The 25817-nt window shown below is 32.9% G+C and overlaps 2 protein-coding genes across 2 annotated transcripts in view; one reads left to right on the forward strand and one right to left on the reverse strand.

Annotated features, from left to right (window-relative positions):
- LOC114324522 (ecdysone-induced protein 74EF) overlaps positions 1-25817 on the forward strand; it is an 843335-nt gene that overhangs the window by 92455 nt on the left and 725063 nt on the right. The gene's annotated exons all lie outside the window — the stretch shown is intronic.
- LOC114324525 (U7 snRNA-associated Sm-like protein LSm11) overlaps positions 1-25817 on the reverse strand; it is a 71250-nt gene that overhangs the window by 30874 nt on the left and 14559 nt on the right. The gene's annotated exons all lie outside the window — the stretch shown is intronic.

Genomic DNA, 25817 nt, shown 5'->3' on the forward strand with positions numbered 1-25817 from the left:
ATACGTCGAAGTGGATGATCCAAAAATACTTACCAAAGATACAAGACCTAGAAGATACAGGTGCAAATAAAGGGACAAAATAGAATGATATGGGACAGGGCAAAGCTTGTGGTATGAAAATAAAAAATTGAGACAATGCTAGCAAATCTTTCGGATCTGGAATATAAGGAGTATATTTTGTGGAATATTTTCCTGTCTATGAATGTCATGTGTATCTTGTTTTTCGAATTTGGAATCCTTTAGACTTTAGAATGTTGTAAACTACATTAGGCTATTGTAGACTGTCAATCGCTGCTGATCTAAACAACTATGTCGATGTTTTGTAGGTCACTAACATACCTACTAAGGCTAATATGAGAGATTTGTTTAATTTATTAAACACTTAATTTTTCTTTGTTTCGTTAGGTTGATTAGTTCTTCCTTTTTCCGTTCTTTCCGGAAAACACCAGTCGTGTCTGAATATACATTTATTTCCGTTTTAACGGTGCATTTCTTGATGACCAAAAAATTATACTGATAAAATATTTATTTTAACCACAAAACACATGTTTTATGCAATGATCATAAGATAAGTGCATAATAATGACTTAAATTCAAAAATTATCCTTACATAACCATCAATTATAGTGACCCTGGACAAATATACTCAAATAACCGCCATCATTAATCCATTAGATTTTATCGCTATGTAGAAAAGTTAACTCATTCATCTTATTTGCAAATTAATTTAATTAGAAATTTAAAAAATTGACACTATTACGTGACTTTTATTTTTTTGGTTTAGAAAATTAAAATTTAACCAAGATTAATGACATCTTCAACTCCGTGTTTTGATGAATTCGGTGTCAGGGAGAATTTAATGGTTCTTATAAAATAGAAGTTGAGGTGTAGCTAAAAATTATGCCGAATGTCACAGAAAAATCATTGAAAAAAACGAATACAGTATCCGACATAATAGAACGCATTAAATAAAAATTACTAGAAAAGTCCTGACATGATATATACCGGGTGGTGAATTGGAAAACGGGCCATAGGAAACTCAATGTAAAATTCTAAACTGTTGAATTCCTGCTTCCCCAATTATTTTACATCAAAAGACATTGGAAACTATTTGTAGAGGATTGAAATCTGTATTGAAAACAACTGTTAAAATTGTTCTACGAATTAAACATATTCCAAAATTTTGTAAAAATGTAAAACACTTTTCAGGTTTTCAGTCCAAAATTAGGCCACACACAGTGCAATGATGTGTCACAATCACGATACTATTTTCACATTTTTGAACTGTCAATATTTTTATTTTATCATTTATTGTTTAAAAACAATACAGTTACAGTCGGAAAAATGAAAGAATACCCATGAACGAACATATAAAACACGCTGTATTTCCCTGTCACCGTGTCACAAAGAAAATTTCCCAGCGCAAGTACATGTAATAATAATTATTACATCTACTTGCGCTGGCCAATTTTTTGTATGACATGGTGACAGGAAAATACAGCGTGTTTTATATATTCGTTCATGGGTATTCTTTTATTTTTCCTACTGTAGTTGATAAGATACCTTCAGTTGCGGAGAAAGTACTATTAATAAAGATTTTTTGATTCAGTGAATGGTGTGAGCACTGTCAGTTAAATAATAACGTGTGGCATAACTTTTACACACATACCTACTGTGGCAAATGTATTATGTGTTTTGAGGATCTACTACGTTTTTGCTGAGGATGTTCATCTTGCCGGGTTTTAAAGACTCACTCGCAGGCTAGTCCTTTCTGCACCAATGTCGATCTCTAGCTCTACTGTCCCATTCACACAAGAAACAAGGTTTTTATAGCTCTCTTCTCTCTTTCACATGTACAGAATGGCCAACATGTATAGACGCATAGGTCTTACCATTGTATAAAACAGATTTTAAACTAGATTTGAATAAATCAATAACAGTCTCTAGTTTTTTTGTATTCTTCGTTGAACTCAGTCATCAAACCTGGACTGTATCAGCAGTACACTGAATCACCTTCTTGAAAAAAAATGTTGAAAACTGCTGCTCTCTCTTGCTATACATTTATATCCTATGCTAGTTCCAAGTGCCAACACGTTCCGTTCTTTTATTCTAGACCCAAGCAATTCCGCTGTTTATTAGAATTTCGCTTAGAAAGATATCTAGAGAAAAGACAAAATACAACAAACAGATAACATAACAGAAAAACAAAAAAGAAAGCAGAATCAAGAAGATCATATAGTGACTAGTAAAATTAAAATCTACAAAAAATGAATGGTAAAATTAATGAAGGCTACTGGAGAACCCTTTAACGTAGAAGTACATAGCAATAAGATTTTTTTTATTAATATGTCATTGATCCATTTTATGTCTATTGTTAATGAAAAGGTCAACTAACATTTAGCTTAGAATATTAATTTGAAATGTTCATACATTAACTACAATTAAGTCGTAAGTTGGAATTACCAATATCTAGTAGGTTCTGAATGATTTCCATTTCCTTTGTTCTACAAATAATAAAAAAATTGCTAACGTCTGCAATACATTTTTAGTATTCATGTAGATAGAAATATTTCTAGATGTTCATAAATTAGTTAATTCATTTCAAAAGGGGTCAAGGTTAACTTTTACAAAAATTTACGGATTTTCTATAGGGTAGTTTCGTTTTCCATTCGTATGCTAAAGAGCACTGTGACGGACAAACACCCTACAGAACCAATAAAATTGGAAAGAGGAGCCAGGCAAGGACACACAATATCGTCAAAATTGTTTAATCAGGCTATGGAAGACATACTTAAAAAATTTGAATGGGAAACATATGGAATAAGAAATAAATGGAGAGCTCTTGAACCACTTGAGATATGCAGACGATATAGTCTTGATAACAGATATGAAGGAAGAGTTACAGAAGATGGTTGAGTAACTAGATAGAAAAGCGACAAAGGTAGGTCTAGAGATGAACTATGACAAACCAAGAAGACAAATTAGAAATGGTAGTCGAACAGAATAAATTAGAGCAGGTGGCAGAATTCATAATTATACCTATTAGGACAGATAATAAAGATAAAACAGAAGAAATAAAAAGAAGAACTAGATTAGCAAGGGCATCATTTGGTAAACTATCATATATTCTAAAAAATAAAAAGTACCCTCAGTATATGCGAACGAAAGTATCATACATCATCATCATCATCATCATCATCATCATCATCATCATCATCATCATCATCATCATTTGGCTCTACAACTCTACGTGAGTCTTGGCCGCGTTTACTATTTTCCTCCATTGTTGTCAGTCCTGAGCAGCTATTTCCCATTGCTGTACTCCCATTTTGCGTAGATCATTGGCTACTGCGTCCTTCCATCTCTTTCTTGGGCGACCAACTGACCTTTTACCATCGGGCCTTTCCCAGAATGTGGCGTTCAGAAGTCTTTCGTCACTTGATCTTAGCACGTGACCCGCCCATCGTATTCTGTTTGCTTTAATGTAGCGTACTATGTTTTCATCTCCATATATTGTCTGGAGTTCATCATTGTGTCTTTTTCTACATTCTCCTGTTGTCTCTTCTCTGCAAGGCCCATAGATAGTCCGCAGTATCTCTCGCAGAACGAAAGTATTCAACCAGTGCATATTAGATACGAGTTATCACATACGGCTCACAAGCATGGACAGGGGCGTCATTTCACAGGGTCAGGGGGGGCAAACCCTGAAAATGACTCTAATTTACAAAAAATACATCAATTTTATTACTATCTTCTTCTTTTAGTGCCTATTCGTTTCGAATATTGGCGATCATTCTGGCTATAATTATTTTATTAACTGATGCTTTAAATAGATTAGTTGTTGTTGTGGAGAACCATTTCCTCAGGTTCTTTAACCATGATATTCTTCTTCTCCCAATTCCTCGCTTTCCGAATACTTTACCTTGAAGGATTACCTTCAGTAATCTGTATTTAGTGCCGTTTCTCATTATGTGTCCTGAGATATTCTAACTTTCTCCCTTTAATGGTATACATCAACTCTCTCTCTCTCTCTCTCTCTCTCTCTCTTTGCCCACTCTTCGTAATACGGTCTCGTTAGTTATCTTGTCTGTCCATGATATCCTTAGGATTCGCCTGTATAGCCACGTCTCGAAGGCTTCAAGTTTTTTCTCCATTGCTTCAGTGAGTGTCCAGGATTCAACTCCGTAATACAATATTGAGAAGATATAACATCGTAGGAGCCTTATTTTTATCTCTAGATTAAGTTTGTGGCTTTTAAAGAGTTTGGTCATGTTATTTAATGCACGGCTAGCCTTCTCTATTCTACATTTTATTTCTTGTGAGTGATCCCATTGTTCATTTACTATTGTTCCAAGATAGTTATACTGTTTTACTCGGTCCACTGGTGTATTATTGATAAGTAGTTGGGCGTCTCTAATTTTATTTTTGCTGATGATCATAAATTTAGTTTTTGATATATTTACTTGAAGTCCAAATCTCTCACTTACTTCATTTACCCTGTTTACCAGTTGCTGTAAACTGTTCAACTGTCTGCAAAAATAACGGTGTCGTCTGCATAGCGGATGTTGTTTATTACTATAGTATTGTATAATGTATTGTATATATAATGCTTGCCCTCCCCCTAATCAAAATTTCAAATGACGCCCCTGAGCATGGACTTTCACAAAGAAGAAAATCGGCAGTAGGTATATCCAAAACACAAAGAGCAATATAAAGACAGGAAAAGAAACTCAGGGATCAGAGAAAAAGCAAAGGTGAACGATGTATCAAGACAGGTTGCAAAACTTGGAACTTCGTCGGCCACTCTGCGGCAAAAAGGTGAAAGATGGAATAAGCGAATTCTACACTGGCGACCATGGGAACAGAAAAGAAAAAGAGGATGACCACAGATGAGATGGACGGACGACCTTAAGAAAACGGCAGGAAAGGACTGGACGCAGATCCCAAGAATGGGCGTTTAAGGCTGATTAGAGATAGATAAGTAGTGTTGTGATCTTACTTTTGAAATCTAATGATGTTCTCCGATGTAATTTATCTTAATTAATTAATCAATAATTATCTCATTAATCAAACAGATCAAATACCAATATAGTGTCAATCTCAGGGCTAAATTATAATATCAATTACTTACTTTCGTGGCTTCAAAGTATTTCTCAGTGGATTCCTAATCGGGATAGATAAAAGAGAGTAAAATAATACACACATACGGATTTCAATTAGAAATTATAAAAATCGTTTATTTTATCTAAATGGCAATAACTGCTTAATATTTCTTATATCTTATCTTTCTATCTTTATTTAATACAACAGTTACAAAAATGGGAATCTTATTTCTTTATGTCTCCAAATTTATTTTATTTATAATGAACTATTATGATTTATCAGTAACAAATTGATTTAGGTTTGATGAAATTTTTTTAATAGTGATTGTGTGGCTCAATTTTCAATGTGGTATTTAATACACAAACCATACATTCATGTCATAACAAATTAGACTGACCTTTACTGATGATTTGACAATGTCTTCACACAAAACACGTTTCCTATTGGCTTGGGTTGCGATCCAACGACTCGTCCAAGTCTTCCAGTAATGCCTCGGCTCCTTTGAAAACTACGCCTCGTACAGCACTCGTTCCTGCCTTCTCCTGATGCCGTGTTCCACCTTTTTTAAACACTTCAACAAACCGGGATACTCTAGACTCCTGGAGTTATACACTATCTCCTCTCGGCCTATCACTCGTTCCACGATATCTTACTTTTTAATTTTCAAAAACAAAACTAACTAACCCGGCGTTTCACTTTTTTGTGCACTCTTCTCGAAGACTGGACTTCGCCTCTCGATCGTTCAAAACACACTGACTCTCATTTCTCATTCATTCTCCTCCTTCCAAAATACCCCTTCCAGCATTCAAAAATCAACCAATCCCAAGCAACTTTCAATTATCCGTATTTACCAACACAAACTTTCCTTTTTCTAAATATCTTAATGGATTTCAAGAAAAAATAATATTCCCCATTTCAATTTTACTTTCCACATTAATCCTCTTTACAAATTTAATAACCTATTATCTTATTTACTAGAATATGAGTTATCGGTGGTTATTGACAACCTTTCCACGAACACTTTCTTTTTAAATATCACTCTAATTGTTTACTTGAGTCGTTTTGTTCCTGGGGTTCGTAAACACTTCTCCGAAACACTTTCTTAAAAACTACCTATACAAAATTTGTTTTTTACAGGGTGTTCCAAATTTACATGCCCGCGGTCGAGAAAAACGAAAACCTTTATTTTTATTTGAATTTTAAATATAACTATAGACCTTTATTTCTTATGTCAAATAGGAATATAACAGAAGATAGATAGATAGATGTAAATTTAACATATATTTAAAACATTTAAAGCGTTTTTACCCACGTATTTTTGGTGGCTAAGCATGTGATTAACCTTCTGGGATTTTGATGTAGCCCTTTAAGGGATTTTAATAAATATATACGTTTTATAAAGGATTTCCGACAAAAATTTTTTGTGAAATGGCAGCTACAGGAAAAAAAGAAAATTTTTCCTAATGAATTTTGCATAATATCTATACATTGTATTCTGTTTTGAAAGTATGGTGTGGTGTAATCATCTAAATCAATAACTTTCCATTTTATCTCTTCTGTAAGTCCTCTTGGATTGGATACAGTGTTATTTTTATCCCAATTAAGATTTCCTTGTCTATTTTCGTAGTACACGCGATATTCAATTACCATGATGTGGCGGCGAAAGTGAACATCTGTTAAATCAAAATGTTCTAGTTCTACAACAATTGTACATACAAATTAAACGTCATATTTATTATGTCAACATCCTCTCAGAGAGCGAATGTGTTGATATTCAGTAAATGTTCAATTACCAGTTCGAATGAAATAAGAAAAGATTAGATTCAACAGTTGAGAGTGGTCCGGGCGTATTTACGATGATTTAATTTTGTAAATTGTTTTATAACGATTACGAACAGGAGCTAAAACAAAAACAGAAACCAGAAAATCATTACTAGTATTTAGTATGCATATAATTCTATCCTTCTTCTTCTTCCTTCTTGTATGTAAGCTTTAAAGCCTGTTTCTTCTTCAATATTAGCTTCCTAAATTGTTTAAATTATCGCACCATCTTTTTCTTGGTCTGCCAATACTTCTCCGTCCATTTGGTGACTTATCTCGTCTCCCGACATATATCGGAGACTAATTCTACCCCATCTCCTTAAATTTACTTATCCGCCCTTTTGGATGTCCATCTTATTGTGCTTCCGACATTTCTTTCGTCTGCATGGATTACTCTTGGGTTTCATGCATAGAAATGATTGTCTCAGGCTTTAGTTTTAGTTCATTAACACACTGACTGTCACACACAATAGTGAAAAAAAGTTCCTTCCGGTTGCAAATATTTTCCCTGTATACAGTGATGAGTGCGCTAAATGTATAGGTTTCTATTGATAATTTCCCACCTCAACTAGTTTCATCTCTTTTTATATCACGACGTATTATGTTTTCCGGCTTTTCCGTTATTTTGCCGGTTATTAGCGCACTCATCACTGTATACAAATGCAAATTAAAAATTAAGCAAATGTATGTACACTTTTTTTTTCTTTCAAAAAATGCGGATATAAGTGGGTGATGGGAATCACCATATAATTCACGCAGCATTAATTTATATCAGTTATTATAGCCATGTGCATCATATTCGATTATAATATTCACACAAAAACAGGATATTTCCTGCAAAAATGCAACGTCGGTATAAACGTACAAGAATAAAAAACCGCTAAACGCCGTAAAAATGAGCGGCGCATACAATATTCAAGCTACAAAAGATCTGATATGAATATTACGTGGCGCGAAAATGTATTTTCATTTTGATGCAAAACAAAATTCTAGTTTTATTTTAAAAGATTTTTTCATAATATTTGCCCAATTTGAAGTAAAATGGGCCACAAAAGAGTAACTTTGATACAGTTTGAATTTGGAAACTCTTTTGTGGCGCGTTTACTTCAAATTTAGCAAATATTATGAAAAAATCTTTTAAAATAAAACTAGAATTTTGTTTTGCATCAAAATGAAAATACATTTTCGCACCACGTAATATTCATATCAGATCTTTTGTAGCTGGAATATTGTATGCGCCACTCATTTTTACGGTGTTTAGCGGTTTTTTATTCTTGTATCAGGAGTTTTTCAAAGTTATTTATAAATTAAATGTATAAAGTTGAATGCAATGTTTCTCGATTACACGTTAAGCTTTCTAAATGGTCGCCTTTGTCGCATTATCTCCCAAATGATCTAGTGTCCATCGAATGTACACTAGATTTTTTAGAAAAAATATTGGGATGGCCGGTAAATGAACTCGGATTGCCCTTTGCCACTACAACTACAACAACTACAACCACTACAACTACATAAACCATTTAGGGAATAATCGTTAATTGGATTATACTTTTGTAGCTTAATAACTTCTAAACGGCTTAACCGATTTTGTTCACTAAACATGAGTTTGAAACGTATTGACAAGTAGTATCTTATGCATCTAAGGTCAAGTATGATAACTGAAGCTATTACAGGAATTATTGAGCTTGAAAAACCGTTTTTCCCATAAGAAATAGACTTGATCATACTTATGAACCCTGTAACTTAAAAATTCGAATTTTCCCGGATATAAGGTATACACCGTTAGATTCGTCTAGAGTTCTACAAACTCTCAGTTATTTGCGTAATTCGTAGGTTGAAATTTTGAGTAATTGCCGAAAAACCAAGTTTAGTTTTTCAGTTTTTCGGCTATACTGAGCCGTGTGTATGTCTGATCCTGACAGCTTAGACACCATTTGAAAGCTTAACTCAACGCTATTGATTTGGTGTATTTAATGTTCTCCTGTCTCTTCTTGAACCGAAGATATATACCGCCAAAAAATATGCCGTTTTGTACCTACCAAGTCCTATAGCTGGCTTATGGGTAGTCAAAACTCACAAACTACACCGGTTCTGAATCGGCCCTCACCCCCTCTTCAAACACAGAAAAAAAATTCAGATCGGTTTAACTTTTCCACACACATACATATACAGAGAGAGTCTGTAAAGTGGAATAAATTCAATATCTCAAATACTAATTGTTTTTTGGGAAAATGCTCAGACCCGTCGATTAGTATTTCAAATTGTCCTTTTTGACATTCAATAATAATGTATACAGGGTGTCCCAATTTAGAGATATGACGTCATCGTCGATTTTCTTAAATGGCAACACTGTCATTTTGATAGCTATTTTGATAGCGTGTGAGAAGCTATACATAACTTCAAAATTTCAAATTTTTATTCCCTACAATTTAAAAGATAATAAAGAATAACAAAGTTATGTCTGTAATTTGGAATAAATTCAATAATCCAAATACTAATTGTTTTTTTGAAAAATGCTCAAACTCGCGATTAGTATTTTAAATTGTCCTTTTTGACATACAATAATAATGTATACAGGGTGTCCCAATTTAGAGATATGATGTCATCGTTGATTTTCTTAAATGGCAACACTGTCATTTTGATAGCTATTTTGATAGCGTGTGAAAAGCTATACATAACTGCAAAATTTCAAATTTTTATTCCCTACCATTTACAAGATAATAAAGAATAACAAAGTTATGAAAAACAAGTAATCAAATAATTGAATTTAATTATTTCAATTAAGCAAATGCTCATAATGTTGCCCATTGACTATTTGACAATATCTTAAAATGTCCTTAAAATTGGGACTCGCTGTACCTATGTATTTGAACTATTGAATTTATTTTAAATTAAAAACTTGTATTCATAATCATTTTAAGAAAAATCCAGCAATCTAGATATTATTAAACAAAAAGGTTGTGTTGGTATGGTTTTTAGCAAGTTGTCAAATATTTTGACGTTTAAAAATATCGATTATTAGCAAGTCAGTTCGTTTGGAGAAATTGTTAAATATGATTTATTTAACTGAAAAGCACAAGACTGAAATTTTACAAATGCTTGGATATGGAGATAGAGCAAGAACACAAATGGAAGTTACGCATCTGTTTAGAGAAAAATATCCCGATCTGCCACCGATATCGCAAAGTACTGTAAGTAAAATAGAAAGACAATTTAGGGAAAACGGGCATGTAAGAAAAACCAGTACTCCTCGACAAACTGCTCTTAGTGAAGATATCAAAATGAATGTACTACTATCTGTTCAAGAAAATCCTAATACCTCTACCAGGCAGATATCTAATGATCTTGAAATTAGCCAGTCGTCAATAGCACGAATTCTTAAAGCACATAAATTGCATCCTTACAAACTTACAATCCTGCAGGAATTACTGGAAGATGATCCTGAGAGAAGACTGCTGTTTAGTGAACATATGATGAATCAACTAGACACGAACAACATTCTAGTAGAAAACATTCTATTTTCTGATGAATGTACGTTTATGTTAAATGGTGAGGTAAATCGACAAAATTGTCGATATTGGGCGGATGAGAACCCACGCTGGATGAGGGAAGGCCATACGCAGCGACCAGAAAAAGTGAATGTGTGGGCAGGGATCGTAGGAAATCAAATTATAGACCAATATTTTTTGCTGAAACTCTCAATGGAGCACGATATTTAGAATTCTTGCAAGAAGAATTAATACCGCAATTGGTTAATTTGTTTCCTAACCCTGTACATGCTAATGTTCCAAATAGAGACATCTGGTTTCAGCAAGATGGTGCGCCTCCCCATTTCGCAAGACCGGTTCGTGAATATCTCGATGCCGTATTTCCAGGCAGATGGATAGGTAGAAGGGGACCAATTGAATGGCCACCAAGATCCCCAGATCTCAATCCGTTGGACTTTTTTTTATGGGCGTACTTGAAAAGCAAAGTTTTTAAGACCACGCCAACAGATGTTGAGGATCTAAAAGCGCGAATAAGAAATGAGTGCAGATTAATTTTACCCCAAATCATTAGCAATATTCAAAACGAATTTCGATCGCGTTTAGGATATTGTCAAATAGTCAATGGACAACATTATGAGCATTTGCTTAATTGAAATAATTAAATTCAATTAATTGATTACTTGTTTTTCATACCTTTGTTATATTTTATTATCTTGTAAATGGTAGGGAATAAAAATTTGAAATTTTGCAGTTATGTATAACTTTACACACACTATCAAAATAGCTATTAAAATGACAGTGTTGCCATTTAAGAAAATCAACGATGACGTCATATCTCTAAATTGGGACACCCTGTATACATTATTATTGTATGTCAAAAAGGACAATTTGAAATACTAATCGACGGGTCTGAGCATTTTCCCAAAAAACAATTAGTATTTGAGATATTGAATTTATTCCACTTTACAGACTCTCTCTGTATACATACATACATACATACATACATACATACATACATACATACATACATACATACATACATACATACATACATACATACATACATACATAGATATCCACAAACATTTTCCCTTTTTTAAATAAAAATTGAATCATATTTCTGAGCTCCGTAACTTTTGAACGGTATAACCGATTTTCAAATTTAGACATGCGTTGGAAAGGTAATGATCGCTTCTATTAGAAGCCGCAAAGGTCGGAGTTAAATTTTCGAAGTTTTTGGGAGTTTTGGGGACGAAAACGAAAAACAGATCCTAAATAGGAAGGGCCGTAAAATCCACACCCTTGGACCAAAATGGATGGTTGACATGTGAATGGGTGAGTCTTTTCCTGAACTTTAAGATAAGAATTGGCCCAATTTTCAATTCAGTCAGATTTAGAAAATCGAAAATTTCGTGTATAATATAGTGTCGCGTGTAGGTGGTGTAGGTGTGCGCCACTAGCGAGAACTGCCGTTCTCTGGTAATATTCATTTTCAAGCGTTAGTTTTAGTTGATTTGATTCTGATTTGTGTACATATTCTATGTCAGCTTCTTGGTGCTACTATAGTAAAATCTTGACATTCCCCAGTCTATTTCTCTACATCATCTTTCCATCTACGTTTTGGCCTCTACATCTTCGTCTACTTCCCACTGCCTGTGACATAAGGATCCGTTTAGGAGGGTTGTTCCGCTGCGATCTTTGTAGATGTCTTACCCAAGAAGAATAATTCCTATTTTTATGAGAGATATTACGTGTTTACCACTAGATATCTATTTGTTTTTGTGGTATAGTTGTACCTCCTCCTCGAAATACCGTTTTCACAGATGCCATCGAATATTAATATTTATTTTGTTTTCTGGCTTAAGTTTCTACTTTTCGTGTGTTTACGTGGCCCAAATTAGCAATTGTTTGCCAGAATTGTTCTCCGTTTCATGTTCTATGTAGGTCTTTATTACATTTGATAGTTTTACGTTAATAAAATTAAAAATAATATTAAAAATAAAACTTTTATCGAGAAAAAATTTTCTGGTAAGGCCTTCGTGGTTTCTACAATTTACAAACCAAACAAATACTGGACACAGAGAAAGTCAGGGGAGATTGCATCTCACTTCCTGCCTCTCCAGCGTGGCAAAATTCCAACGAAAAATCGGTCCCGCATACTCAGGAATAAAACTAATAGAAAGTACTAATTTCGTTGTAAAATGAAACCAAGAGACGTCTTATATTTCAGTTCTTCATTAGTATTTTAAAATCGTTATTACTTTAAAAAATGAGTTATGAAAAAAAACAAGAATAAATAAAATGAAAAAATCTAACACATTCGTCAAAGAAAAGTGTGGCGCGTCTTCATCGAATAAACGGTTTTCGCCCCACGCTTTTCTTTAACGAATGTGTTAGATTTTTTCAATTTCTTTTATTTTTTAGTTGATTTTGTTATAATTTTTTTAATTTTAGTCACTCGTAACTAAAGAAAAGCGTTTCTTAAAATTTTTTATTCATATTTTTTAATTTTTTACTTTTTAGTCTTACACTTTTCAAACATTAAAATATATCGTCATGTTTATTAAAATATGTATAAAACATAAATATGATGTACAAACATGAAAAATAGTCGAAATCGGCAAAAAATTTGAAACTTTATTGTTTATTAATTTATGAAGCATAACGTAAACAATTAACGTAAAAAGTGAAATTATGTATAGTTCATATAATTAGTACAATCTATAAAAGCTTCATGTTTCTTCATTGTAAAAAACAAGAGAATTTAAGCATTTTCCGTTAAAATCTTTTTTTATTTAAACAATTAATAAACATAAAAAAAAATTATTGACTATTAGTGTATTATTCCCGCGAATACATATGTCTGCAAATTTTTAGTCATTTGCATTGAAGAAAAGGCAGTCAAATTAACGTCCAAAGATTTGACCCAAACGATTGAACTAAAGAAAAGCGTTTAATTAATTAATACGCCAAAACGAATTCTAATAATGGTTTGTCTAAGACTAAGATAAAAATACAAATTTTTTGAATTCGACTTTTGGTTGAAGATTTGTTTCGTATCGTATTGAAATTTGACACGAATAAGCGTCGATTTTTATAAAAACAAATATATGAGCGTTCAAAATTTGAAACTTTATTTATTTATGAAGCATAACGTAAAAAATTAACGTAAAAAGTGAAATTAAGTATAGTTTATATCATTAGCTACAATCCGTAAAAGTTTCAAGTTTCTACATTGTAAAAAACAAGAGAATTTAAGCATTTTCCATTAAAATGTTTTTTTTATTTAAACAATTAATAAACATAAAAAATTGTTTATTGTACTGTTCCTGCGAATGCATATATATGTCTGCAAATTTTCATTCGTTTGCATTGAAGAAAAGGCAGTCAAATTAATGTCTAAAGAGTTGACGCAAACTATTATTGAACTAAAGAAAAGCGTTCTATGAAACATACACCGTTTCATAGACCTAGAGAAAGCGTTTGATAGAATCCAATTAAAAGATGTGATACACCTTCTATATGAGAAAAATTTACCACTGGATATCATAAAACTGATAGAAAACATATATTTAAGAAATAAAATAGAGATGAAAGTCAATGGAATAATAACAGAACCCATAGAAACAAACACAGGAATCCGGCAAGGAGATTCACTAAGCCCTCTACTGTTTAACAATAAAACGTTTACTGTTTAATAATAAAACAAGTGAAGAAAAAAAGAGGGTACAAAATGGGCAATAGAGAGATAAAAATACTCTGTTACGCTGATGACACCGTGTTAGTAGCAGAGTGCGAAGACGACCTACAAAGATTATTGCACGAGTTCAACATTAACGCAAAAGAAATGAATATGAAAATATCAGTCCAAAAAACAAAAAGCTTAGTAATTGCCAAAGAACCAATAAGATGCAAATTGGAGTTAGACAATAAAATTATACAACAAGTAATGACTTTCAAATATCTGGGAATTAATCTATCAGCCGACAACAATATCGAAGAAGAGGTAAAAGACCAAATAATTAAAGCCAGTAGAACGGCCGGATGCCTAAACGGCACAATTTGGAAAAACAAACACCTAAGATTGGAAACAAAGGCCCGAATATATAAGTCAGTTATTAGGCCAGTTATGACTTACACGGCCGAAACAAGACCATATACAAGCAAAACACGAAGACATCTGGAAACCAACGAAATGAAGATCTTAAGAAGGATTGCTGGAAAAGGACTACAGGATAGGGTAACAAGTGAGGAAATCAGACGCATATGTGGAGTAGACAATATAAATACCTGGGTAAAGAACAGAAAAGAAGAGTGGAATGAGCACATAAGCAGGATGTCTAAATCAAGGATAGTAAGAATAGCCAGGGACAAGTCACCGTTAGGCAGGAGAAGTATAGGACGCCCAAGGAAAAGATGGAATGACAACTTAGGGGCAGAATGAAAGGCACCGTTGAAGAAAAACAGGCAGTACTGCCTATATAAAAGAAGAAGAAGAAGAAGAGAAGAAAAGCGTTCAAAAATTAAAAAGTCTGGCGGGAATATCTTTCAGATAAAGGTAATGTATAGCTGTAATGTGATGATTAGGAAGTGTAAAATTGAAGCAAAAATGGGTCCTGTTCCTGGTAGACCACAAATATCCTGGCTGAAAAACATTTGCGACTGGACCAGGTTAAACACAGATGCTTTTAAGAAAAGCAGAAGATATAGACGAATTTGCAATGATCGATAAGATGGATAAAATTATAATATCAAAATAAAATTAATTATAAGTAAGATTAAGATACCTACTCTAGAACTGTCACTAGGGCTTACAATACCGAGCCAAAATCAAAATACCGGTATTTGGTATTTAAAATTTCAAATACCGGGATCCCGGTATTAAAACCGGTATTATGAATAAAAAAATATACACGTTATATTTATACTATCCTCAGTTGTTATATCGACTTGTCATTAAATAATATATGAAACCTATTAAATTTTGTTTATAATAAGTATTAAATAGAGAGTAGGAATACATAGATACAAAAAATATGGAAATAGAAAATCTAAATATTTGATTCTAGGATAAATTTTGCCTATAATAGGATAGCACTTTTACTTATGAAATTTGCTATTTGTAAATTAATTTAACTTTAAAACAAAGGAGGGACGGAGGAGGACGTAAAACGGAGAATAGGAAAAGCTCAAAACACATTCAATATGCTAAGGAAAATGTGGTCTTCACGTCAGATGACAATTAAAACCAAGATAAGGCTATTCAGCAGCAACGTGAAGACTGTGTTACTATATGGAGCAGAAACTTGGAAAGTGTCAAGAAAACGTACCGGACAGATGCAGGTACATATTCATAAATAAATGCCGAAGGAAGATTCTTAACATTTACTGGACAAACCGTATATCAAACCAAGAGCTATGGAGCAAACAACTAACCAGGAACCTATGGAAAAGAACTAACCGTAGAAACGTAGAAAAGAAGTGTTGAAAAGAAATTAATGCTATTGGGGAAAACCTGGGCAGAAATAAAGATCAAGGCAAAGGATAAGACAGAATGTAGGCAGACAGTTGACGCCCTATGCTCCGCATGGAGTGAAGAGGAATAAGTAAGTAATATTTTCAATTATTATAAATAATTCAGAAAATAAGTGAGCCTAATTCATACACCACAATACACAAAAAAAAGAAAAATAGATCTAAAAATGTAAAAACAATTCTGATTGATAAATCTTACACCTTTTTAAAAATTTAAGAATTTTTATATAACTCATTTTATGTACATATTTGTATATTCGAGATTTAATAATTTGGTTGTAGAAACTGATATAACCCTTCGCCTTAAATTAACGACTTGTATGTGTAATAAACGTGTTTAATAAATATTTTTTACAATGATATTGGTTGTTTATCTTCAAAAATAATTTCTTGTAATAGCAAAAAATATTTTAGAAGAAAGTTTATTGTGCATCAATTCACTTTTTATAAATTAAGCTAATACCGAAATACCGGTATTTTTATTATAAATACCGGTATCGAATACCGGACAAAAATCGTCCAAGATTCCGGTATTCGGGATCCCGGAATCCCGGTATTGTAAGCCCTAACTGTCACCAGTCAAAAATATACTCTTCTATTTTCTGTTCATGTTATTTGCTTTCTAAATGTGTTTCCCTACTTTCCGCAACCGCCCAAATTTTTTTTATAAACTACATAAGATCTATTTTAATTTTTATTTGAAAAGAATGGAATTCCGTAGCGAAACAACGAGACGGGACATTGAGAAATCATTGACAGTTCATTTAAATTTAGATATTAGAATGGAGATGTTATGTTAGTAGTAGTGTTTTGTGTGCAGACGTCATCGGTGACTGATAGAGAGCAACGCCCTGTGATTCCTATCCTACTGCATGCTAGATTCACATAGTCAGAAATACACGTACGGCGTTGCCAAGCATTAATAGTCAAAGGTTTTACGTCTATTGGATATAAAGCCTAAAAAATTGAGAAACAACTAATTATTGTATTCAAATAAAAGTTGCCTCTACACGTAAATAATTAGGTACTTAAGTTTATTGCTAATGCAAACATCGTCGTACTCGCATCTTGAATATTTTGGCTATGTTATGCGCCACTCAGAGATACAGTAGGAAAAATGAAAGAATACCCATGAACGAACATATAAAACACGCTGTATTTTCCTGTCACCGTGTCACACAAAAAATTGGCCAGCGCAAGTGCATGTACTAATTATTGTTACATGTACTTGCACTGGACAATTTTCTTTGTGACACGGTGACAGGAAAATACAGCGTGTTTTATATGTTCGTTCATGGGTATTCTTTCATTTTTCCGACTGTATATACCTTATATATTTCATCTAATAATATCAAGGAAGGTAGAAGGAAGAAGAGGGCCAGGTCAAAGAAGAACGTTATGGCTTAGAAACCTAAGAGAATGGTTTACCAGATCCTCTGCATCCCTTTTCCGTGCTGCCAATTAGATTTAGAACAAAATTACATAGCCAATTTGATAGGCAAAGCTCGATAATCGAGCAAGGCACATGAAAAAGACTCGAATATTTCTGAATTTATTGTATATCTAATTAACTCATACCTCCTCAGTAATCAGTTGCCTTGCTTCTTCTTCTTTACGTGCCATCTCCGCGCTGAGGTTGACAACCATCATGGCTATTCTGATACCATTCCCGCAAGTTGCGCAGCCATGCTATTGTTCTCCCTCCTTCACTTCTCCTTTCTTTTTACAGCTGTCTGGTTTCTAATAATTCCATACTCCTATACATTCTTCATAGGACTTCACTGTTAGTGACATGATTAGTACACGATATTTTCAGTATTCTCCTGTATAACCACAATTCAAATGCTTCCAGTTTCTTAACTGTTGTCACATCCAGGGTCCACATCTTCTTTCCACATAGTATGGTCGAGAACATAATAAGACCTTGCCAACCTAACTCTGTAATTCCTGTTTCTATTTCACCATCTTCTTCGGCTCTATTTGTAGTCTCCACTGCGGGGTATTCGAATTGACCCACTTTTTCAAAACAATATTCTCTACTTCCGCTACTTATCCTTAATTATCTGCATGATATATTTTCTTTACGGCTGATAAAGATGATGATGATGCTATATCTAATTCCTATATAGTTTTGGCATAGGCTTGTATCTCCCTTTTTGTGGATCGGGTATGTGAATGCATTTTTCCAGCCTTTTGGTGATTTTTTATTTTCCCATAAGTTGCTTAGTCGTTTGACTAATAGCTGCCCGCCTTATTTCTGCTATGATACTGTTTTTTCCTGAACTTTTGTTATTCTTCAGCGACTTTATTATTTCTTCTATCTCCTGATCTGATTCTTGTTTTGCTTCGGTTTCGGTTTGTGACTGTTTTTCATTAGTATTTTTCTCAGGCTTTAGCAGATTAGTCGGTCTCGACGGCTCAGTTGGTTGTGGCGCAGTCGATCGACAAGTTTAGTGGATTTGCGATCGACGGTTCGAGCCTCAGCCAGATCATGAAATTAATAAAAGGCCAACGTCGGTTGTATAAAATTCAATAGAATCTACAACTTGGTCTGGAATAATTGGCGTCTGATCGGCCTATGGAGGAGCGGTACGGCAAGGGATAAGGGCTGGCGGCTTGGTGATACTCCTCCATAGATCCCTACCGAAGGGCGTTGACGCCTAATAACGGTGTATATACATTTTTCTCAGGCTTTAGCAGATCCTCGAAGTACTCGGTCCACCTCTCTAGTTTTCTTGGTAAGTCACCTATTAGGGTGCCTGGTGCCTTCTTTACTTCTGTGGAAGCATGCGATTCCGGAAACTGCAGCTTTATTAACATTGACCTTTTGGTAAAAATTTCATTATTGGAAATATATTTGTTAATTATTGTGCACGACGTATTTTGACCATTGAAGGGATCACATATATCTGAAGCTAAATGTACAATTGAATCGGTCATTATGAAAAGGGGTCATCTCCACTTTTTTGACATTTCCACTTTCTGTCGAAATTGTATTTAATACACATAGACACGTCGATTCCATATGAAAACGGGTCAAGTTTCAATATTATTACCGTAAGCACAGCATACCCCGAAAACTAGTTCAGTTTGAAAAGGAGTCATCTCCTAGAGATACCCATTCTACAATGATTTTTGTGAATGCCTGTTCATTTTGAAAACGGGTCATCTCTTTTTCTAAAAATTGCGGTTTCTAGATCTTTTATAATTTAAAAACATTTTTAAAATATTCATCAGCTTGTATTTAGCAGTTTAATGTGTGTGATAAACAATATTCGCATTATAATGACTATTTTTTCTTTTAATACCTACCTGTTCATGATTAACTATTTAGTGGGAAATAAGCCACAATTAAATTGAAAAAATAATTTTATTAATTAATTTTTATTTTTTAAATAAGTATTTTGTATTTTGACACCGAAACCCGATTCGGGCTTCGAAACGTTAATAAAATTATTTTTTCTACGAGCGCGCAAAAATGTCTACTCTCGCGCACGCATTTTAGTTTAGAAAGTTTTACTTTTCCGCACGCGTGTTACTTTTCTGCACGCGTTTTACTTTTCCGCACGCGTTTGACTTTTCCGCACGCGTGTTAATTTAGATATGTTAATATGGCCTTAAAGTAATTATAATACATGAAATAAACTAATATTTAGATATTATTTACTAGTTTATTTCAAATATATCTTATTGTGTTCATGTTTTAATGAAATTAACGCGAGAATTCGAGGAAATAATAGTATATTACTTTATGAGGCGGAGAAGCATGACTTTTCTTGACGCGCCCGATATTACGCGCCGAACGAAGTGAGGCGCGTAATAGAGGGCAAGTCAAGAAAAGTCGCTTCTTTGCCGAATAAAGTATACTATTTTTTCTTCAAACGTAGCAATTTTCAACCATAAATAGTACAATTCATACGCTATTTTTACTCGAAATTAACTGTGACAACTATCAAAGTCGTCTAGATGTTAAAAATTAAAATAATTAAGTCATGATTCGCCAACATCGGGAATGATTGCTGAAAGTTGTGCTCGACCATCAGTATCATCAACAATTACCAATGCGTATCAAGAGTCGGGAACATTTTTGCACGGTTTCAATTTTGAAAATGCCTCATTAACTAATTGTACTTTTAATATTACTATAAGTAAAAATGATGTTTAATTGTTGTTAATGACATTTGTATTGTTGCTTTGTGACATGTTTCATATTGTTGCCATGACAACATTTTTCCCTCCGCCGTAAAGAAATGGGAAAAAAAACTGCTGCCGGCGGAGACATCAAACTTTGACAGGATCAAGTTAGATAAGTAATGTCATCATTATTTGACGTTTGAAGAAAAATAATTTTGACATAATATTCGAAAGTCAAATCCGTAGACAATAACAGTTGTTTTGAATCGTCGTCATGGAAACCAAGATCGTCGTCATGCTAACCAATTATGCTGAAACTTTGGTTTTGACAACCTTGTCAAATAATTAATTTGTGTATGTATTTTCATATTCATTAAATTAATTGATTAAGATTTGGTCATTTTTTAAAGACTCGTAGGAAAAATATTGTTCCTAACGCTTGCAGAAAGTCTCTTTTCCGCACTCGACTGCTTGCCGAACTCCCGCTTCGCGTCGTTCGGCAAACTGCAGTCGCGTGCGGAAAAGTATGACTTTCTGCACTTGTTAGGAAAATAACTATTTTCAATTTAATTGTGGCTTATTTCCCACTAAATAGTTAATCATAAAAATGCCACAAGGAAATAACTTCAGAACAACATTAAAAATACCTGTTCATATTGAAAACGGGTCACCTCCTTTTAAAAAAATTGCTGCCTCTAGGTCTTTTAAAATAAAAAAAAACATTTTTAAATTGTTCATCAGCTTGTATAGTAAACATTAAAATTAAAAATACATAAAAATATTCTTAAAGATAAAAAGTTTTTTACCTCTCCTGTAAGATTTAAAAAAGTGGAGGTGACCCCTTTTCAAAATGACTGATTCAATTAATACTACAATTAGACCAGGATAATAAGACAAAAATATACCCTGTTCGTGACACTTCAGCAGCCAGGGTACTGAAGCGTTTTTTCTACAGGTAATATCTATAGGAACAGATTATAATTATTTCCTGCGATGGATCTGGCGGCCATTTTTATTTATAAACAATTAACTGTAAAAAAATGGCATTTCCCCTTTTTTTTCAAATCAACGGAAAACAGTGAAACTCATGATTTTTGTAGTACAAATATCTTCGAGATTATGGAAAAAGCTTTAAAATGATGTATTACAAAGTTTGATATACTCATTTATTGTTAATATAATTGCGAAAAAAGGTCGGAATTGCAAAAAAAATATTTTCTCAATAACTGTGGTAAAAATTAGTGTACAGCTTTGAAATTTTTGTCAAATGTGGGTTCTTTGGTGCTTCATATGTGATAAAAATTTCAAAGCGATTCATTCAATTGTTTAAATTTTATTCAAATTGTTTATCCCAGAGAGCATTTTTTGCAATAACATAAGTCAGAAAAAATTACCTTCGAACCATTCCGCAGGTGTTAAATGAAAGAGCATGAGCTACATTTTCAACATGGTTTAAAAAAGTGAATAAAAAATGCATTTATTAGTAATAAATAATTATGCAAAAGTACCGTCAATTTTTCTTTATAAACTTTTTGAATAACTTTTTCCAAAAAAATTAACTTTGTTACCCTGTTTTAAGTGCACAACTACCAAGTAATGTTATCTATATCATAATTGATAAAAAATTGTAATAAATAGGTATAATTTCTTATATAACAAAATAAAAAGTTTTTAAGGAAAGATTTACGATACTTTTGCATAATTATTTATTACTAATAAATGCACTTATTCACTTTTTTTAAACCAAGTTGAAAATATAGCTCATGCTCTTTCATTTGACCCCTGTGGAATGGTGCTAACGTCATTTTCTTCTGACTTATGTTATTGCAAAAAAAATTCTCTCTGGGATAAACAATTTGAATAAAATTTAAACAATTTAATGAATCGTTTGAAATTTTTATCACAAATTAAGCATCAAAGAACCCTTATTTGACAAAAATTTCAAAGCTGTATACTAATTTTTACTAATTATTAATTTATTACTAATTTTTAATATTAACAATAAATGAGTATATCAAACTTTGTAATACGTCATTTTAAAGCTTTTTCCATAATCTCAAAGATATTTGTACTAAAAAATCCATATAAGTTTCCCTGTTTTCAATTGATTTGAAAAAAAAGTGAAAAATACCATTTTTTGACACTTAATTGTTTATAAATAAAATGGCCGCCAGATCCTACGCAGGAAATAGTTACAATTTGCTCTTATAGGTATTACCTGTCGAAAAAACGCTTCAGTACCCTGGCTGTTCAAGTGTCATGGAATAAACCTTATTACCCTGGACTAAATTTATCTGAAGCTAAATTTAGACGGCAGCAAATAAAGTGAAAATATTTTTTAGTGGATATCTTTTAATTTCCAAAAATAATTTTAGTCATAAAATTTTATGATCGATGCATTCCATTCCATCCATCATCCACTAGCATATTACATCACATTACATCCAAGCAAAAAATTTATGACTCTGGAGCCCTAGCCCACGGATTTTTTCCCATCACCAACGGCATTGCGACGGACTTGGCACTCGGTGAACTATTTCACTTTTATCGCTCGATGGCTCTTATGTAATTTCAATCTGCTTGCTCTTCGGCGTCCTCGTCTCCGGTTATGTAATTTCTTTTTTAGACTTGCTTGTTTATGATCCTCGATGATGGTTTTCACACCCAGTTGTTGGTGGTCTTTTCGGACGTGATTAAAATGTTCTCGGGTCTTTTTGTTCTTTAATTCTCGGAAACAACGTATAATGCTGTATAATTTGACAAAAAGTGGTACAGAAGGCGGTTACGTAGACTAGTGCAAAGCTTGATATAGTAAGATTAAATAAAGTAGTTTTATTATTATTTTTTTTTGTTAGATTCACGTAAACACTGATGATGATCGGTCATCCGGTCGAAAACTAGTTCTGTTCTGTGATGCAGCCCTTTTTAGGGATTTTAACAAATATACCTTTTATAAAGGATTTTATTGTTTAATTATTTTTATTTGTTATACGCTTTTTTACAATCATCGATTTACAAAATTTATTTATTTATTTTAAAATTTTTTAAGTTGTAAAGTTGTTTTAAGTAAATTTTAAAAAGTACAGCTGGTTCCAAAAAAAACTGATACGACTCTTAAAGCGTATTTTGTAGAAAATTGAGCAGTTTATTTTGAAGAATAAATACTTATTATTTACATACTGTCACTGTCACTGCCATATCTTAAAATTGATCAGATACTTATTCTGTTCAACCTCAAAAAATGGCTCCACATGCTGGCAAAGAACTAAAATGAAGAATTGTAACGAAATTAGAAGATGATTGGTCACTATCTGCCGCAGCAAACCATTTTAACGTAAGCAGAACAACCGTTTTTAATATTAATAAAAGATGGACAGAACAAGAAACTCTCGAAAGAAAGCAAGGTTTGGGAAGAGCTCTCTGAAGAAGACAATCTCATAGTTCCTTTCACGCAGATGGACCGAAGACTACAAGCTGTTATCAGTGGCGGCTCGTATAACTTTAGGAAGGTAGTGCCAGAATCCGGGCAGCTGCCTAAATTTTTTGTGGCGGTTTTACGATATGGTCAAAAAGGATATAAAATATAAATCGAGTATCACGATAAGCTGAATTTAATTGGGTTTTTATATTTAACTTACCAAGCATTGAAAAGCTAAAAACGTTATTCATGTGCACTTTAGATTTTTCATGGGATTTCAATTTCTCCCATATATGTACAAGATCATCGGTGCCTTTGTTTGACCAAGTCTCGTCACCTCCAAACAAAACGCATACAAAACAGAAGAGTTTATTAGTTTGTTCGCAACCACACAACCAGCTATTTTTATCATAAATAATTTTATTAAACTTACGACAGCGAAGTTTTTGTCCATTTCCACTTTGTTTTTCAATTTTTAAATCGGGTAAAGGCCGACCGAGTTCTTTAATTTGTAGTTTTTTTTTCTAACGAAAAACCACCAAAAGAGTTTTTTAATATACTAATTTGATTCATTGTCAATAAATAAATTAAACGTAGAAAATAATCAAAATATTATTTTTATACCTACGACACCCACGATCACAACGCACTAACTAATAATTACAAATTAAAAAATATAGCATAGTATAAACACAAATATACAATACAGTAGTAGACAATAAACACAATAGCGTCAAGCGAACGCGTCAAGAAACTAGAAATATGTAGATCTAAAACATTGTATCTTAAGATCCACTAACTTCCTTTTCGAGATTTCGAGCCTGGCACGGAGACTCCAATTTAAACGTATGTTAAAAGTGCAATACCGCTCTCTCTCTCTGTCACTTACACAGGATGCTCATACAATCTTTCTCTTTTCTCACGAGCCACTATGCCGTTCGGCACTGGGATTTTTATGATTTTCATCCTTTATCCGGTCAGCTCTGGGTGGCCAGAGTCGGTAGATTTGCATTGCGCTACACAGTTGCCAGATTTGATATAATTTATAAAAATAAAGAGAAATATTCACAAAAAAAATAAACAGGCATTAAAATGTTTTTAAGATAAAAAATATGTTTCTGCATAGTTAGCAAGGTAGTGCCATGGCTCTATGGCACTACCTCACGGGCCGCCACTGGCTGTTATCACTGCTGATGGAGATATTACAAAATATTAATTTTATTTTTACATACCTAAATTTAGTATATAGTTTTTGTCTTCCAGACCCTCGCTTTCTTTCGAGAGTTTCTTGTTCCCTCGATTTTTTATTAATAGAAAAACTGTGGTTTTAATTTGGTTACAATTCTTGCTTTAATATACATATTGTTGAGTAAAGTCGTTTGTTTTATTCCTTAATAATAATAAAAATGATAGCAACAACTCTATTTTAGGTAAAAACTATCATTTATATACTCTTTATAAAATGCAGAAATTCAAAATAATATAAAAATTTAGACCTTAATAATTATTACAATTTATGGATTAACATACAGGGTAGCGAGAAAGTATGGAAACACGGTAATTTGTCGGAAACCGCTAGAACGATTTTTAAGGATTTTGGTGGGTAAGGGTCTTTTAATGCGGCTGATATTATACTGGTAATTACATTGTTGTCAAATCTTCCGTTTTTCTGGAAATCTAATGAACTTTCTTATTTTAAATGGAACACCCTATATATTTTTAACGTTTAGGAGTCCTTAAGAAATACTGATTATTTTTCATGTTATATTCCCTATACCTAAACGCCGTAATTTCGGAGTTATTGCTGCATTTATTAAAAAAAAAGTTTTAAACAAATTATAAAAATTATTATTTTTGGCCCTGGCAGACATTATTTTAGGTTCTTTGGATCGTTAAGAACAAAAAAGGTCTTCTGTAATTTTCTTGTAAAGCTAGTTGTTTCCGAGTTATAAACAATTTAAAACTGAAAAAAATCGAAAAAATGACGATTTTCAAGGCTCAAAAACACAAGAAAAAAAAATAATTTTTGAAATTACGAAGTACCTAAATTCAAGCTCAAATTTTCTTCTATCAGCTCCCTATAAGAATTTTTGTCACGACTTATTCTAAAATAATGTTTTTTTAATTGTTAATGAAGCACATATGAGAGGACGGTCGATCAGGCTGCATTAACAACTAAAAAACAATGTTTTAAAATGAAATAAGACCAAATTACTTATCGGTATCTGATACAATAAGGTTTGTACTTAAATTTAGGTATGTACTTCGTAGTTTTAAAAATAATATTTGTTACTTGTGTTTTTGAACCTAGAAAATCG

This window comes from Diabrotica virgifera, chromosome 6, assembly GCF_917563875.1.
Source record: "Diabrotica virgifera virgifera chromosome 6, PGI_DIABVI_V3a".
Classification (NCBI taxonomy): Eukaryota; Metazoa; Arthropoda; class Insecta; order Coleoptera; family Chrysomelidae; genus Diabrotica; species Diabrotica virgifera.